Here is a 17,245-nt window from a genome sequence, read left to right as displayed (position 1 = left end):
AACGTCTCGGGCTTCATAACTCCTGGCAACCCAGTTACCACTGTCTGCCGGGAGTTAACCGGTGCTGGTTTAAGATGGGCTGCCGGTTTAAGAATGTCTGCCGAGTTATCATCTGAGTTAACTCCTGTCTTAACTGTCAGCCGGTTTAACAACCTGCCGGTTTACCGTCTGAGTTAACTGCCTGTTTTACCTGTCTGTCTTAACTGTTAGCCGGTTTAACAACCTGCCGGTTTACCGTCTGACTTAACACCAACCGGTTTACCACCTTCCTTAACACCTGCCGGTTTACCACCTGCTTTAACACCTGCCAGTTTACTAAGTCCCAGCCGGGTTATAACTCCGGCCGGATCATACCACGGGGTATATCCCCAACATTTCCGAAGACATATCCAGTCAATATTTCAGATATAATAAATGTTATATTGCCTGTTTTCTGTATAGGCTGGACGACAAAGGCGGAGCGGATCAACTGTCCGGCACCGCTGCCTGAGAACCCGACCACACCCGAGCTGATGGAGATGCTGGTCCTGGTGCCTTATCAGGCGTCGGAGAAGAAAACCAAGAAGAAGAAAGGCAAGGAGGCCAAGGGCGGCCCTGCCACAAAGGTCCTTCGGAAATAGTGTCCGGAGAGACCGAAGCCCTCTCTTCCCACGAGGGAGATGAGGAAGAAGAGGAGGAGGAGGAGGAAGAAAGAGACTCCCCAAGTAAGGGGAGGAATAAGAAGAGGGGGCCTCGGAAGACCAGGAGGGGGAGGCGCCCAAGAGAGAGTAGCTGATCCTTTCAGACAGTTCAGACTCAGAGCCCGAACTAGTCCCCAAGAAACCTCCCAGGGTGAAGCCCCTGGCCGAATTGTAAGTATTCAGAAACTATACTGTTTATCTTCGGCCCATTTGCTTCCATTATGTAAGTTATTTTGTTATTTGCCTTTCAGCCCTCCCCGCGAGCCCCCGCATACTCCATTATCGGAGGGGAATTCTCTGCCGCCTGAGATGGCAGAGAGTGACAAGCCGCCGCGAGCCCCCTCGCATATCACCATGGAGGACACCTAAGTGTCGTCTCGAAGGACCTCTCCTGGCCGAGGGGTGATGTCGCTTAAAGCTACGTCGGTATTTCCCCAAAGAGGAAGGGATGATGCAACATAGCGGCTGTAGGTATTTCCCTCAGATGTGAAACCAAGGTTATCGAACCAGTAGGAGAACCAAGCAACACAACGTAAACAACACCTGCACACAAATAACAACTACTCGCAACCCAACATGTAAAAGGCGTTGTCAATCCCTTTTGGGTAGCGGCGCCCCAAGATGGGCGAACATACGTGAGAGAGTTGTAAATATTGATAGATCAAACGCCAAATAAAATAAATTGCAGCAAGGTATTTTTTATTTTTGGTTTAGTAGATATGAAAATAAAAGGCAAATAAAAATAGATCGCGAAGGCAAATAATATGAGAAAGAGACCCGGGGGCCGTAGGTTTCACTAGTGACTTCTCTCGAGAAAAATAGCAAACACTGGGTAAACAAATTACTGTTGGGAAATTCATAGAACTTCAAATACTCATGGCGATATCCAGACAATGATCATTATATATGCATCACGTCCAAGATTAGTAGACCGACTCCTGCATGCATCTACTACTATTATTCCACACATCGTCTGCTATCCAGCATGCATCTTGTTGGGGATATCACTACTGGGCGTAAACCGGCCTATATGGGCCAGGTTAACTTCGTCAGTAGTTAAGTATGTTAAAGCCCAAGAAGGCAGATGAGGGGTCAAGGCCCATAGTCAAGGCCTGTAGCCGTAAATCGGCGTTGGTATTTAACTTGTATTGTAAGTTAGGAATAAGTAGAGACCAAACCGGAAACATCTATGAGCCGGTGTTGGGACTCTGTGAACCGACGGGCGTCACCCGTGTATATAAGGGGATGACCCGGCGGCGGTTCAAGGACAACAGACAACAACTCGAGACTTAGGCAAAGCTTGTTTGCTCCCTAGTCATCGAAACCCCATCAATTCCATCACAACTAGACGTAGGCTTTTACCTTCATCGAAGGGGCCGAACTAGTATAAACTCTCTTGCGTCCCTGTGTCCGCTTTGACCCCTTCAAGCTAACCCGTCACGATGGCTCCACGACTAAGTCCTTTCTCTAGGACATCTGCCGTGACAAAACCACGACAGTTGGCGCCCACCGTGGGGCTATCGCATGATGGTTTCAAGTTCTTGGAGGGCCGCTTTGAAGGACTCGAGGGCTACGCTGTGGGCCGGATGACTAAGAGTCGTCGCGGCAAGATCTACATCGATGATGCAGGCTGGGGCCCCGAGGCCGGCTTAGTTGAGTACGAGTACCGGGTCCCCTTTGGTGGCATACACGTTTTCATCGGCAAGATCGGTGAACCGGGCCCTGAGCCGGACATCTGCACCGACCTCGTCGAAACGGCTTAGCGTGCGTGGTCCGCCCATGTTAAACCGGCCGTGAAGCGTGCCTTCGCGGGAGTCATCCATGGAGGAAGTTACGAGGATGGATCAGAATCTCGCGGCGAGACCGTCGTTTATTTCGGCGACGAGTCATCCACCAGAGAAACCGAATCTCTATATCAGCTACAAGATGGCCGGATTGGGGGTTGTTCCGATGGCGACAGTATTCCGGACCCCTCTGATCTACACAACCGAGTTGGAATATTCATGGCCAGCACACAAGCAATGCTTCATTCTTCGACCGCTGCGCCAATAACCTCCGGTTCAATAGCGGCGACAGCTGCCGGGGCAGGAAGCTCTGCACGCCCGCCGGCTCAAGTTCTATCAGATCTATTTGATGCATTGGCTGTGCTTATGGCAGAAGCTAATCCGGCGGATCAGGAAGTCCACAACGCGGAGATTGCAAAGGTGAAGGAACAGATCACCCAGGCCAAGGCGGACCTGGCAGCTGAGAATGCCAGGATGACCACAGAGCGGGCCGCTTTAGACGCACAAGCCTACAGGCTCATGTTGGACCAGAACGCGTCGCATGAAGTCATGAAGAGGAAGTACCGATCCCGTTTGCCTTCGGTTTTCGAGGCCAGAGACCTTTTCAACACCCCAGGAGCAGGAACCAGTAATCCGCTGGAGGGAAACCAGCCGGAAGCTCCGGGGACCGGTGCGCCGGTTCAGCCCCGTCTGATGAATCCGCCTCGTCAAAACACTATTATACCTCAGGCTGTTTCAACACCTCCGGGTCACTACTCCAACCCAATGGACAATCTCGTTGCCGCTGCTGCACGGCTGGAGGCCATTCCAATTGAGGGTGACTCGCCGCAGGCGGTAGAGACATGACGGGTCAAAGAGCTTCTTAGGACAGCTTTGGTCCAACAGGAAGCATACTCGTACAACCGCGACCGGATCCACTCGACCCCTCGTCCAAGCCGGAGCTACAGCAGGCGTATGGATGAACCAGCAGTATCAAGTAATGAACGATGTGGAGCACCCCGCGGCAACAACCCGGCGGGTGGTGCTAATAACACTCAAGAAGTGGTGGACCGGGCCCGAGCGCGAAGGGAGGCCAAGTTAGCCGCACAGTATCAGGCTCGGCAGCTTACGCCGGTTCGTCCAACTATTTCGGTCGAACCCGGTGTTACTTCTAGCTCTTTGGGGGTGCCTTGCCTTGTCCCCGCTTTACGCAATGTGCGCCTGCCCAAGGATTTCAAGGGCCCGCGCAAGGTACCAAATTACACGGCGGATCAACCCTCAAAGACATGGGTGGAGAGATATGAGATGGCGATGGAGATGCTTGACGTGGATGATGCGGCATGTGCGAAGTACTTCACCATGATGCTTGAAGGAACGGCCCGCACTTGGTTAAAAAGCTTACCGGCTAACTCTATCAGTTCACGGGCCCAATTACGAGCCCGGTTTATCAGTAATTTCAAGGATACATGTAATTACCGGCCAACTCATTGGGTGCGCCCGGTCTCACAAGTGTTGCATTCATCAGACCACATCAACGCTGACACCGCAGTCTTAACCCTAGAAGGCAACTGTCGGTTTGGGCCCCTAAAGTTGAAGTTGGGACGGATGAAGCGCCATTGCACTGACATGGGGACCCTCATGGCTGCTTTGGTAAAGTATGCTGATTCTGATAGTACCAAGGATCCCGAATCTGATGATGACAAGGCAGGGAAGGGAAAGAGGAACAGCAACTCCAAAGGTCAGCAGCATCACTTGGCAGGCAATGGTGGCGGAGGTAAGCGTAAAGCGGATGGTAACATGGACTTTGTGGCTAATACCAACGTGCAGGACAAGGGCCAGCGACGCAAGGGTAAACCGCCAAATCGCAGTGGGGCACCCAACCCTAACCCGGACCGCCTAAATTATCTACTGAGCCAGCCCTGTCCAAGACATGGGACGAAGGAGGTGCCAGCAAACCACCTTTGGAAGGATTGCTTCATTATGCAGGAGTTCAAGAATTCTAATGCTTTCCGGTATGATCACAGCTCCGGCGGTGGCTCAGGATCCGGGCCGGGTTACGGTGGAGGAAATTCCGGTTCAGGATTTAATGGTAATCCGGGCGGACATAATTATCAAAATAATCAGAACAACCAGGGTGGTTACAACCAGCAGCAGCAACAGTCAGGTTACCAGAGCAACCCAAAGCAGTTGAATAGTGGGCAGTACCATGTCTTCCCCACTAGCTTGGACAAGCGAGACCGGAAGATTCAGAGGCGGGCAGTCAACTCTGTTGAACCGGCCGTGCCCCGTTATCTATGCTGGTCTGAACAACCAATCATATGGAGCAGAGAGGATCACCCTCCCCAGGTTGATAATCCGGGTCAGTTGGCTCTGGTGGTGGCGCCTCAGGTGGGAGGTTACAAGTTCACCAAAGTGCTCATGGATGGAGGGAGCAGCATTAATATCTTGTACTATGAGACCTTCCGTCGTATGGGACTAACAGATAAAAATGTCAAACCGTCTAATACGGTGTTCCATGGTGTGGTACCTGGCAAGTCAGCATATCCTGTTGGTAAGATAGCTCTGGAAGTGGCCTTTCGAGATGATCATGATTCCAGGTCGGAAACATTGACGTTTGAAGTGGTGAAAATCCAAAGTCCATATCACGCCCTGTTTGGGCGACCGGCCTACGCCAAGTTTATGGCACGACCCTGTTATGTGTATTTGCAGCTCAAAATGCCGGGTCACAAGGGGACAATAACGGTTCACGGAAGCCGTAAAATCGCTTTGGAGTGCGAGGAAGGAGATGTGGCCTACGCAGAGTCGGTTTGTGCCACCAAGGAGCTGAAGTATTATAAGGACAATGTTGATCTGGCAGACATGACTCCATTAAAGAAGCCAACTACGGAGCATGATCCGGCCCTGAATTTCAAATCGGCAGCAGAAACTAAGCTTGTTGACTTCGTACCTGGCGATTCATCCAAGCAGTTCAGCATCAGTGCCAACTTGGATCCGAAATAGGAAAGCGTGCTCATCGAGTTCATCCATGAGAATCAGGACATTTTTGCATGGAAGCCCTCTGACATGCCAGGTGTACTGAGGCAACTCGCTGAGCACACCCTTAATGTGGATCCTAAATACAAACCGGTGAAACAGTTCCTCCGCTGGTTTAATGAAGAAATACGCAAGGCGATTGGAGAAGAGGTAGCCAGGCTCTTAGCAGCTGGCTTTATTGTTGAAGTTTTTCACCCTGAGTGGCTTGCCAATCCAGTGCTGGTCCTTAAGAAAAACGGCACCTGGCGCATGTGTGTGGATTACACAGACCTTAATAAGGCTTGTCCAGCAGATCCTTTTGCCCTCCCCCGTATTGATCAAATTATTGATGCTACAGCAGGTTGTGAGTGTTTAAGTTTTTTGGATGCATATTCTGGCTATCATCAGATCAAAATGGCAGTTAAGGACCAGGAGAAGACGACATTCATAACTCCCTTTGGAGCCTTCTGCTATGTGTCTATGTCCTTTGGGCTCAAGAGTGCCCAGGCAACTTATCAACAGTGTGTACAAAATTGTCTTCACAAGCAGATTGGCCGTAATGTACATGCTTACGTGGATGATATCGTGGTTAAGTCTAGGGAGAAGGAGACTCTGGTTAACGATTTGAAGGAAAACCTTTGATAACCTGAGGACGTACAAGATGATGCTTAATCCGGCCAAGTGTGTCTTTGGTGTACCGGCAGGCAAGTTATTGGGTTTTCTCGTGTCCAACAGGGGAATTGAGGCTAATCCGGAGAAGATCACAGCCATCACCTCCCTGGCTAAACCGAAGTGTATCAATGATGTTCAACGCTTGGCAGGCCGGATTGCCGCGTTGAGCCGGTTTATCAGCCGCCTTGGTGAGAAGGCAATCCCTTTGTATCAGATGTTGAAGAAGACGGATCAGTTCGTCTGGAGTTCCGCTGCTGATGGAGCATTTGAGGACTTAAAGCGGCAATTGTCCAATCCGCCTGTGCTCGCCGCTCCCATTGACAAGGAGCCGTTACTACTATATGTTGCTGCTAATGCTCGTGCGATCAGCGTGGCTATTGTGGTGGAGCGAAAGGAGGCAGGTAAGGAGCATCCGGTTCAACGTCCGGTCTATTATATCAGCGAGGTACTCATTGAGTCCAAGCAAAGGTATCCACATTGGCAGAAGCTGGTGTACGGAGTTTTTTTGGCAAGCCGGAAGCTTAAGCAATACTTCCAAGGGCACCCAATTACGATGGTCAGTTCTGCTCCTTTAGGGGATATCATCCAGAACCGGGAAGCGACTGGCCGGATTGCCAAGTGGGCTATAGAGCTTGGGCCGCACGGATTGAAGTATGTGCCTCGGATGGCGGTTAAGTCTCAAGCACTTGTTGATTTCATCAATGATTGGACAGAACTGCAAGCACCTGAAGAAAAGCCAGATCACACATATTGGACCATCCATTTTGACGGATCCAGGCAATTGGAAGGCTCGGGGGCTGGAGTCGTATTAACTTCCCCACGAGGTGATAAGTTTTGTTACGTTCTCCGCTTAATGTTCCCTTGTACTAACAATGCAGCTGAGTATGAAGCCCTGCTCCATGGTCTCCGGATGGCTAAGGAGATGAATCTAAGTCGAGTTAAGTGCTTCGGTGACTCGGACCTCGTGGCTCAACAAGTATCTGGCACTTGGGACTCCAAGGACCCACTCATGGCAGCATATCGTCGTGAGGTGGATATTGTTGCAGGTCACTTTAAAGGCTATCAGGTGGACCACGTGGACCGACGGAAGAATGAAGCGGCGAATGCTTTAAGCCGGCTGGGCTCTCAGCGCAAACCGGTCCCGCCCAATGTTTTTCTGGATGTGCTGCACAACCCATCGGTCAAGCTCCCTGGTGAAGCGGATTTGGCTATTCCTGATCCGGAGGCTCAATTGGTGGCAGCTCTTCATGTCATTCCAGATTGGACGCTTCCTTACCTGGCGTACATGAACCGGGGCGAGTTACCAGAGGATGAGACTCTGGCCCGACAGATAATCCGGTGGTCCAAGTCCATGACTATTGTCAATGGCGAGTTTCATCATTGCAGTGTATCAGGGGCATTTCAATGCTGTGTGTCTCCTGAAGAAACTGTGAAATTTTGCGTGAGATCCATGAAGGAGATTGTGGTCACCACGTCGGTTCAAAATCTTTGGTAGCTAAAGCATTTCGCAATGGCTTCTATTAGTTAACTGCTCATGCTGATGCGGAGGATCTGGCCGGACGATGTGACGGTTGCCAAAAGTTTTCAAGACATGCTCATGTGCCGGCTCAAGAATTGAGAATGATTCCAATTACTTGGCCGTTTGCAACTTGGGGGCTGGATATGGTTGGGCCTTTCGAAAGGTCCAAAGATAAGAAGACCCACCTCTTGGTGGCGGTTGACAAGTTTACAAAGTGGGTGGAAGCAGAACTTGTTAGTAAGTGCGATGCGGCCCTGGCGGTTCAGTTCATCAAAAAAGTGATTTTCCGGTTTGGCTTTCCACACAGTATCATCACAGATAATGGTACCAATTTGTCCAAGGGTGCCAGGAAGGAGTTCTGTGAACGGGAGCACATCCGGCTTGACGTTTCATCAGTGGCACACCACAGTCCAATGGTCAAGCAGAAAGGGCTAATCAAGAGATCTTGAGAGGCATCAAGCCCCGGCTTATGGTTCCTTTGCAGAGAACGCCGGGTTCTTGGGTAGAAGAGTTACCATCTGTGTTATGGAGCATCAATACTACACCCAACAGATCAATAGGATACACGCCGTTCTTCATGGTGTACGGAGCGGAGGCGGTTCTCCCACGTGATATCCGTCATGACTCACCTCGTGTGGCGGCTTATGTTGAAGCGGACAACGAGACAGCACGGCAAGACGCTTTGGACCTGTTGGATGAAGAATGTGACATAGCAGCCGCCCGCTCGGCGATTTACCAACAGGATCTTCGTCGTTATCACAGTCGCCGAGTCAGAACCAGAGCCTTTCAGGAAGGAGATTTGGTGCTTCGGCTCATCCAGGACCAGACTGATATGCATAAGCTATCCCCACCTTGGGAGGGACCTTTAGTGGTCAGCAAGAATCTGCACAACGGGTCATACTATCTGATCGATATTTGAGAGCATAAAGACTCACGTACATCAGAGGAAGAGACCAACAGGCCGTGGAACATAGCTCATCTTCGGCCTTACTATACCTGAGCCATTGGCTATACTTATGTACATATTACGACGATGTATATATTATGATTAAATATAATAAACCGGAACCTCAGCTAAAGCGGGGTATCTGTTCTTTTACATCATGTGTGGTTACATGGAGTTGTTCTAAAGCGGCCTCCGGTTTACCCCTTGAGTTAGCTTTTCAAAAGCATCATGTTATATCACTTGGGGGCTTGGTCGTGTCCGAACCAATGCAACACCTCTTGATAGGCGAGAGCCACCAGATCACTTGGGGACTTGGTCACGTCTGAACCAGTCACGCCTCTTAATCGGCCTAAGGCCACAGAATCACTTGGGGACTTGGTCACGTCTGAACCAGTCACGCCTCTTGATCGGCCTAAGGCCATAGAATCACTTGGGGGCTTGGTCGAACCTGAACCATTGCCACGCCTCTTGATCGGCATAAATGCGACGGTTTCATTTGGGGGACCTGGCTGACTTGAACCATAGCTACACCTATCGGGATCTTGGTCGTGTCCGACCATGGTAACGCCATCTGATTGGCTCAAATAAGCCTCTTTCTGCAAACGGTTTTATCATTGCCTTTGCTTCACAATTTTCTTTGATAGATATTTTCTTTCTTTTTGTTGCGTTTTTTAAACCGACAAAATTTTAAACCGGTTCACACTGTCAATTGACAGAACACGGTCCATTTTTAATCCGGAGACTATTTGCTTAGTTTGATTTTTTGTTAACATCCTATTACGGAGTAACACGATGTTTTCTTATAACCCGGCACGGTTTACATGGTAAACCGGCATTATATATATACAGGAGCTGCTATCTCCTCCAACAGTGTGGGTTTATAAACCTCCGCTTCAAGATTGGCTAAGCCAACTTCATGCCCAACGATGGCAGGTATTATGTATCTCAAAGATTTGATCATATGCTTAAATTTCAGATATTTTGAATTTATATATGCAAACATCATACTCCGCCTGATGGTACAACCGCGGTGGCACTTTAAGATTTTTTATGTTGCAGAAAATATTTTGGAAAGTTCATCACCCAAAGGAAGCACAAGTTGCAGTGGTTATGCACGAAGGCATATAAAGATCAAGAGTGTCAGCTAGCCTATTACAAGGCAACACGGTGCCCAAAATAAGATCATTGTTTTTTCAAAGGAGAAGCAGTTTAAACCGGCTTCCGGTTCAAGCTTGGTCACCAGCCTGGCCTGATGGTTTTGGGTCATCCCGCGCCGCTTCAACTTCAGTTTCTCTACCCAGCGGCTGGAAATCAACAGTTGTCCAGTCGATTCCCATTAATGCTCGAAAGACAGCTTCATCATGGATCAGCAACGACGGTTCAATATCGGGAGCGTAAGTATGCTTACGGATTTGGAGGGATAAGATTTTCCGCTTCATGAATTGGTGCAGCTACTCGCTTGTTTTGCTTGTCATATTGGGCTTGATAATGAGACAAGTTTGCTTCTTCAACCAATTGACAAGCTAGCGGACGCACCTCCCGGTTTATTGCTCGCAGATCCGCTTCACTAAATTCTGACCCGTCTTCCTTCAAGCTGGGATAGCCCTGAGCCACTTCAATAGGATCAAAATCCGGCACCCAAGCTTTTGCCCGGATTAAGGCATTGATCGCGCCGGTTCGAGCAGCAGATTTCTTCAGCTCTTCAACCCGGGCAGGAAGCACCGACAGTTTCTTCAGAGTGTCCTGAATCAAAGTGGGTGCCGGATTGTTGTGGGATGTAGTACAGATGATCCGCTGTGCACCAGTGTACAGTTGTTCGATCAACGTGTAGGCGGCTTTCAATTTCTTCCACACATCTGACCCCAAGTGACCAATGCGTGTCCCTGGAATATCACAAAGGGTTAACAAACCGACAGCTCTGTAAGATGGCTGAATCAATTCAGAAATCAAACTGGCTTACCAAAGATAGCAGCGGTCATGGCATGCACGTGCCGCTTTATGCTGGTCAGTTCGTCCACCACCGGTTTTAGTGCAGCCTCGGCGTCTTCTGCTCGTTTGGTTAAAGCGGATTTTTCAGTAGCCCAATCCGCCCGCTCCTTCTTGAAATCCTTCTTAAGCTGTTCCATGACGCTTAAGGTGCTGGTCAACTCCTCTTTTGCTTTTGAGGTTTCAGTCTGTTGGGACTTCAGATTTTCTTGGAGATCGGCGATTTGGGTCTCTTTTGTCTTCAGCTCATCCTGCATACAGACAGTTATATGATTCAGCAAGCAGTGCAAGAATTGAAGCACCAACCACATAACAAGTTATGCACTTGGCGCTTGGGGGCTAATGCCTATTTGATCTTCATATTTCACTTGATTATAAAGTCCCAAGATCAATACAAGTATTCAACTTGGCACTTGGGGGCTAATGGCTATTTGCTCGAATATATTCTAATGCGGCGATCTCAATTACTTAAAGTCCCGGTTTAACTACACTAAGTTGAACCAGCCCTTGGGGGCTACATCAGCGAGTTCCAAAGCATTGGGATTTATATTAGCAAGTCCCGGTTTGGATGTAGATTCTAAACCGGCCCTTGGGGGCTAGGAGAGTTAACAAGATTGAAATATCCAAACAGGAAAAAGTACATGGAAGTTACCTCAAATTTCTCTTTCATCATATTAACCAGACCAGCTTCATAGTCACGGCTGGTGTATAGCCGGTTCAGATAGCCGGAATGGAGATCTTGGGCATTCAAAGCGGCATAAGTTGTCAGATCAGCATTCCATTTTCCCTTGCCAATGGAAGCAAATTCTTCCTTGCCAGTGTGTCTGGATAAAGCAACGGGATTGCCTGGCTCTATGCGACCAATGCCAGTAATGACAACCTCATCATCCTTGGCATCGCCGGTTTGCACTGGGGCCGTTGGCTTATGAGTAGGCTTTGTTGGATTTCTCAATCCGGATGGGGCTTGTGGGCTGGTTGACAGGACTTGAGGTTTCAATAGGCCTCTCTTCAGCAATAAGATCGTCATCTCGCCGTGGTGGATCATTGGGTATATCTTCAGGAATAGCCGCTTCAAGATCTGGTGTTTTGCCCGGTTCAGGGATGGCGTCCTCCTCGGTCTCTTTATCCAGGCGAGCCTTCTTGCTCGGCCTAGGCTTGGCCCTGAAAGGAATAACAAAGTCAAATACAGCATATGTTCCAAGGTTATGTACCGGAAATATTATGATAAGTATAGCTTACCCAAGCACCGTTTTGAGCAGTGGCAGCTGAGTAGCCGATGACTCGCCAGAGGATGAGTGGGAAGAAACCTGATAATCGGAGTCAGATGGATTAAGAGGTTGACGAAAACAGCCCGCTTTAGGACAAGCACTGACAAGCAAATTAGAGACCTCTGAATGGCGTTTCCGAACCGGACTGTTCGGTAAACCGGCGGAGGTAACTACCTGGCCGCTGTACCGGGTTGTGCGGCGAGCTTCGTGCTGTTGGGTCTTCATAAGAAATTTGGGATCCAAGTAAGCAAGAGGATGAGAAAATTTAACCTTCCGGTTTGCCCGACGGATTTTTAGTGAAGGCAAAGGGTCTGAATCGGAAGAGAGAATAATTACCTCTGCAGCATCAGCATGACTGGCTTCGGCATCATCCTGACAAATATCATCATCAATAAGACACATGAAAAATAAGCCAAGTGAGTCAAGCTCTACCTCAAGGTCCGGATTATCAACATCATCAGGGGCTGGATCAGAAGATGCAGTGGTTCTCTTCTTGTGAGCAGGCCGTTTCAAGACTTTAGTCTTTGGCCGGGTTGGTCGTTCCGGTTTGTCTGGCTTTTCTGGCTTCTCCTGTGGAAGTTTCTTCCTCCAAAATGGATCATTACCCTGTTTAGACAGACATTGATATTAAACAATGACCAGATATATCAATAACAGGTTCAGTAAAAAGAAAAAATCAAATTCTTACAGCTGGCGGTTTGTTGGTGGCACAGAAGGGAAGCAGGCCGGTTCGAGCACAGACGTATTCCGGTTCATTCAGCATTTTATTCACAGCCTTTGTGATTTCTTCGTTGGTGAGCTGGATGTTAGCATGTCGCAGTGGGTCATCAACACTGCCAATATACTCGCACATTAAACCAGAGCGCTGACTAAGGGGCAGTATGCTCCACGATATCCAACAGCTAGCAAGATCAACTCCTGTTAAACCATTGGCCATGAAGGCTCTGAGCTTGGACATTTGAGGAGCGTATTTGCTTCTCTCCTTGGCAGTTAACCTTTGTGGAAAGGGGTGTGTATTGCTAAGCCGCTCTGGATGAAAGCCAGGCAAAGGATTTTCACCAGCAGGGGAGGTGTCTTTGCAATAGAACCATGTTTGATTCCACTCTTTGGGGTGGTTGTGCAGTTTGGCGTGAGGGTATGTGACCTCTTTCCTTCTCTGAATCGCCACACCGCCTATTGGAACCATCAGAAAATTCAATATGGCGGTTTAGATGGAAACAGTCTCTGAACAATTCCACTGTGGGCTCCTCTTGAAAGAACACCTCACAGAGCACTTGGAAGTGACACATGTTTGTAACAGAGTTGGGGCCAGTGTCTTGTGGATGGAGTTGAAAATCGGCTAAAACGTCCCGGTAAAATTTAGAACCGGGCGGCTTAAAGCCCCGGGCTAAGTGATCTACGAAAACGATGACCTCTCCTTCTTGAGGTGTGGGAGGACATTCTTTGCCAGGGGCTCTCCAATGGATGGTGTTTTTGCTGCCTAAAGCGCCGATCAGGACTAAATTGTTCAGTTGAGTCTCTGTGACGCGAGAAGGAACCCAGTTGCACTCATATACTTGCTTAGCCATGATGAAATCTACAAGATAGGTGGTTCTGGTTCAAGAATGAATTGATTAAAGTGCACTGGTATGTACAATGTTAAACCAGAGATAGTTCTATCTAAACCGGAGTTTTATGAAGCAACATCATCCAGCGGTTCAACAGGGGGACTAATGGTATATACCTATTTGACAATTTTTCTACAAAGTTAAACCGCCGGATCTAAGCATTGAAACAGTTGAGATTGCGGATGGATAAGTGTACAGAAACAGATTTCACAAGATTTCTCTACAGCGACGGATCTGAAGCAAGTTTGGAAAACAAGGAAAATATTCAAGGTTCAAAAAAAGAATAGTACCGAATCAATGGGCAGAGATACAGGTAGATCTATGGTCTTGAAGCATATAAGTAAAGGCGGATGCTAAGAACTACCGCTACATAGAGCAAAGGTTCACAGGTTCATCTAGGATCTATCATATGAGTACAAAGCAGACGATGAACACTGAAGAACTTGGAAACCCTAGAACGGATCTACGGAGGAAAAGGTGAAGAACTCACCAAAGCCGAGGAAGAAACAAAAGGTCGCCGCGATGCTCTGGTACAATCAGGGTGATGCAGCGGCCAAGGTTGGAGCAGAGGTCGTCGACGGCGGCGGAGCTCCGAAGCTAGACGACGCGGGGAAGACGAAGCAGAAGGGCACGAAGGGGAAAAAGAAATGACCCTTTAGTCCTATTTATAAGGCAAGGGACAGGTGTCAGGTGCGAAAATCAAGGGACCATGGGTTTGGAAACGAAGCCGTCGCCTTAATTGTCGCAGATCTATTAAGGTTCTTTATAACAAGTGACGTGACGCCGGTTTACAACAACCAGACAAGATGACATCACGGCGGTTCAACAAACTACAAGAAGATATTGAAGATGAAGATTTTTGCTAAGGATTGACATGAACCTGTTCAAATCAATCTGGGGCCTAATGTTGGGGATATCACTACTGGGTGTAAACCGGCCTATCTGGGCTGGGTTAACTTCGTCAGTAGTTAAGTATGTTAAAGCCCAAGAAGGCAGATGAGGGCTCAAGGCCCATAGTCGGTTCAAGGCCTGTAGGCGTAAACCGGTGTTGGTATTTAACTTGTATTGTAAGTTAGGAATAAGTAGAGACCAAACCGGACACATCTATGAGCTGGTGTTGGGACTCTGTGAACCAACGGGTGTCACCCATGTATATAAGGGGACGACCCGGCAGTGGTTCAAGGACAATAGACAACAACTCAAGACTTAGGCAAAGCTTGTTTGCTCCCTAGTCACCGAAACCCCATCAATTCCATCACAACTAGACGTAGGATTTTACCTTCATCGAAGGGGCTGAACTAGTATAAACTCTCTTGCGTCCCTGTGTCCGCTTTAACCCCTTCAAGCTAACCCGTCGCGATGGCTCCACGACTAAGTCCTTTCTCTAGGACATCTACCGTGACAAAACCACGACACATCTAGTGTATTAAATTCATGGAGAAATGGAGTAATGCAATAAGAACAATGACATGATGTAGAAAAGATCTACCTATGTAGAGATAGACCCCATCATTTTATCCTTAGTAGCAAAGATACATACGTGTTGGTTCCCCTTCTGTCACTGGGATCAAGCACCGTAAGATCGAACCCACTAGAAAGCACATCTTCCCATTGCAAGATAAATAGATCAAGTTGGCCAAACAAAACCCAAATATTGGAGAACAAATACGAGGCTATAAGAAATCATGCATAAAAGAGATCAAAGAAACTCAAATACTTTCACGGGTGTAAAAAGATAGATCTGATCATAAACTCAAAGTTCATCCGATCCCAACAAACACACCGCAAAAAGAGTTACATCATATGGATCTCCAAGAGACCATTGTATTGAGAATCAAACGAGAGAGAGGAAGCCATCTAGCTACTAACTACGAACCTGAATGTCTACAAAGAACTACTCACGCATCATCGGAGAGGCACCAATGGAGGTGGTGAACCCCATCCATGATGGTGTCTAGATTGGTTCTGGTGGTTCTGGACTCTACGACAGCTGGAATTGATTTTTGATGACTCCCCTAGGGTTTTGTAACACCCCGGATGTAACTTTCCATATTTGTAACTCCGACTCTTGCCATTTTTGGCTATGTGATATGATATTCCCTTCGTGGTTGGGTTTTTGTCTTTCGTTTTGCATTTTGTTCATGTCATGCATTTCATATCATGTCATCAGGTGCATCGCATTTGCATACGTGTTCGTCTCATCCATCCAGTCTTTTTCCCCGTTGTCCGTTTCGCAATCCGGCACTCCCACATGCACCCGGCACACCCCTCTTGCCTCGTTTTGTGAACGGGAGAAAACCATTATCGGAATGGGTCGAAGTTTGTCAAGTGGCCTTGGTACATCACCGGTAGGCTGCCTGTCAAATTTCGTTCCATTTGGAGGTTGTTTGATGCCCCAATGGTTAACCGGATAACCGCAAAAGCCTCTTTTGTGTTGCAGCCCAACACCAAAACAGCCCAACAAACCATCTAAACCACCTCCATGTTCTCCGTTGTTGGATCACGATCATGTGGGTGAAAACTGCACCTCATTTGGACTCTCCTAGCTCCCCTACCTATAAATAGGTGTCTTCCCCTCCAAATTCGGGTCCCGAAACCCTAAAATCCTCCCTCTCGCCCAACAGACATGTCCGCACGCCGCCAGACAGGTATGCACCGCCGCCCGCACCAGTGAGCACGCGCCACGTGGCATGCCACCACCCACCGCCGCCGCGGCCCGTGCAGCCCGCGGCCGGCCCGCGCCCCACTGCTCCGGGCCCAGCCTCCCACGCGCCCTAGCGCCGCCCGACCCCGCCGCCTGCGCAATTGCACCACCGCGCCGCCTTCTCGCCGGCGCCGCGCCCCGAGCCGCTGCGCCGCCTTTGCCTGCCTCCTGCGGCAACGAGCGCTGCCTCCACCACCGACGGGAGCCACCTTCGCCGCGGGACCGCGCCGCCCCGCGCCATCATCTCCGACCTCGCCGAGCTCCATATCCAGCTCCCACACCTCTCCGGCGAGCTGCTCCACTCCGGTCGCCGTCTTCTCCCTCGCAAGCGAGCTTATCTAGTGAACCTAGTGGACCATGCCCGGAAACCCTAGATCTGAGCATCTCCTTGACCGTGGCTCTGAATCATGCATATGATATGTCAAAATGTTCATCTAGTTGAGCTCTTCTTGTTAGTAGTATTTGCACGCATGTTACTGTCCATTATGATGCCATTTTCATCGTTGCAAGAGTGCTATAAAATGGTAACTACTGGTTCTTAACCTAACATGGTGATTTGTCTTTTTTGTTGTATTTGGTGTGTGCATCCTATGAGCATGAGGTCTACATGTAATTTGAACTACATCATGCCATATTTACAGGTGTGCAAGTATTGTATTTTTTTGATCTAAGCGGTGACTAGAACAAGCATGCAAAGTAGGCTTCATAATGTTGCTGTTTTCAGGCACTTAGGATTTTGCCAAGTCCTTTTCCTGCTGTTATTTTGATGCCCTGTAAACTTGTTGCTACCATTAGATCCATCCATATTTTGAGATACTTGAGTAAGGATGTTTTTAGCATATGGTTATGCTCTATCCATTCATGCCTCTGGTTGCAATTATGGCGTGCTATAGCATGCTATTTTCTTGCTCTACTTTTGCTAAATAATGTTCCTAGCAGATTGTTAACATGATAATCAATATTGCCATGTGTTTTGCTAGTGATCCATGCATCCTATGGACTTGATTTTTCATTCTTAGCATCTTGAACATGCAACAGAAGTTCTGGCTTCCTCCTCTTCCGTTTCGTCAGCGCTACCAACAGAAGAG

Source organism: Triticum dicoccoides, chromosome 4A, assembly GCF_002162155.2.
Source record: "Triticum dicoccoides isolate Atlit2015 ecotype Zavitan chromosome 4A, WEW_v2.0, whole genome shotgun sequence".
Lineage (NCBI taxonomy): Eukaryota > Viridiplantae > Streptophyta > Magnoliopsida > Poales > Poaceae > Triticum > Triticum dicoccoides.
This window is presented reverse-complemented; position numbering follows the sequence as displayed.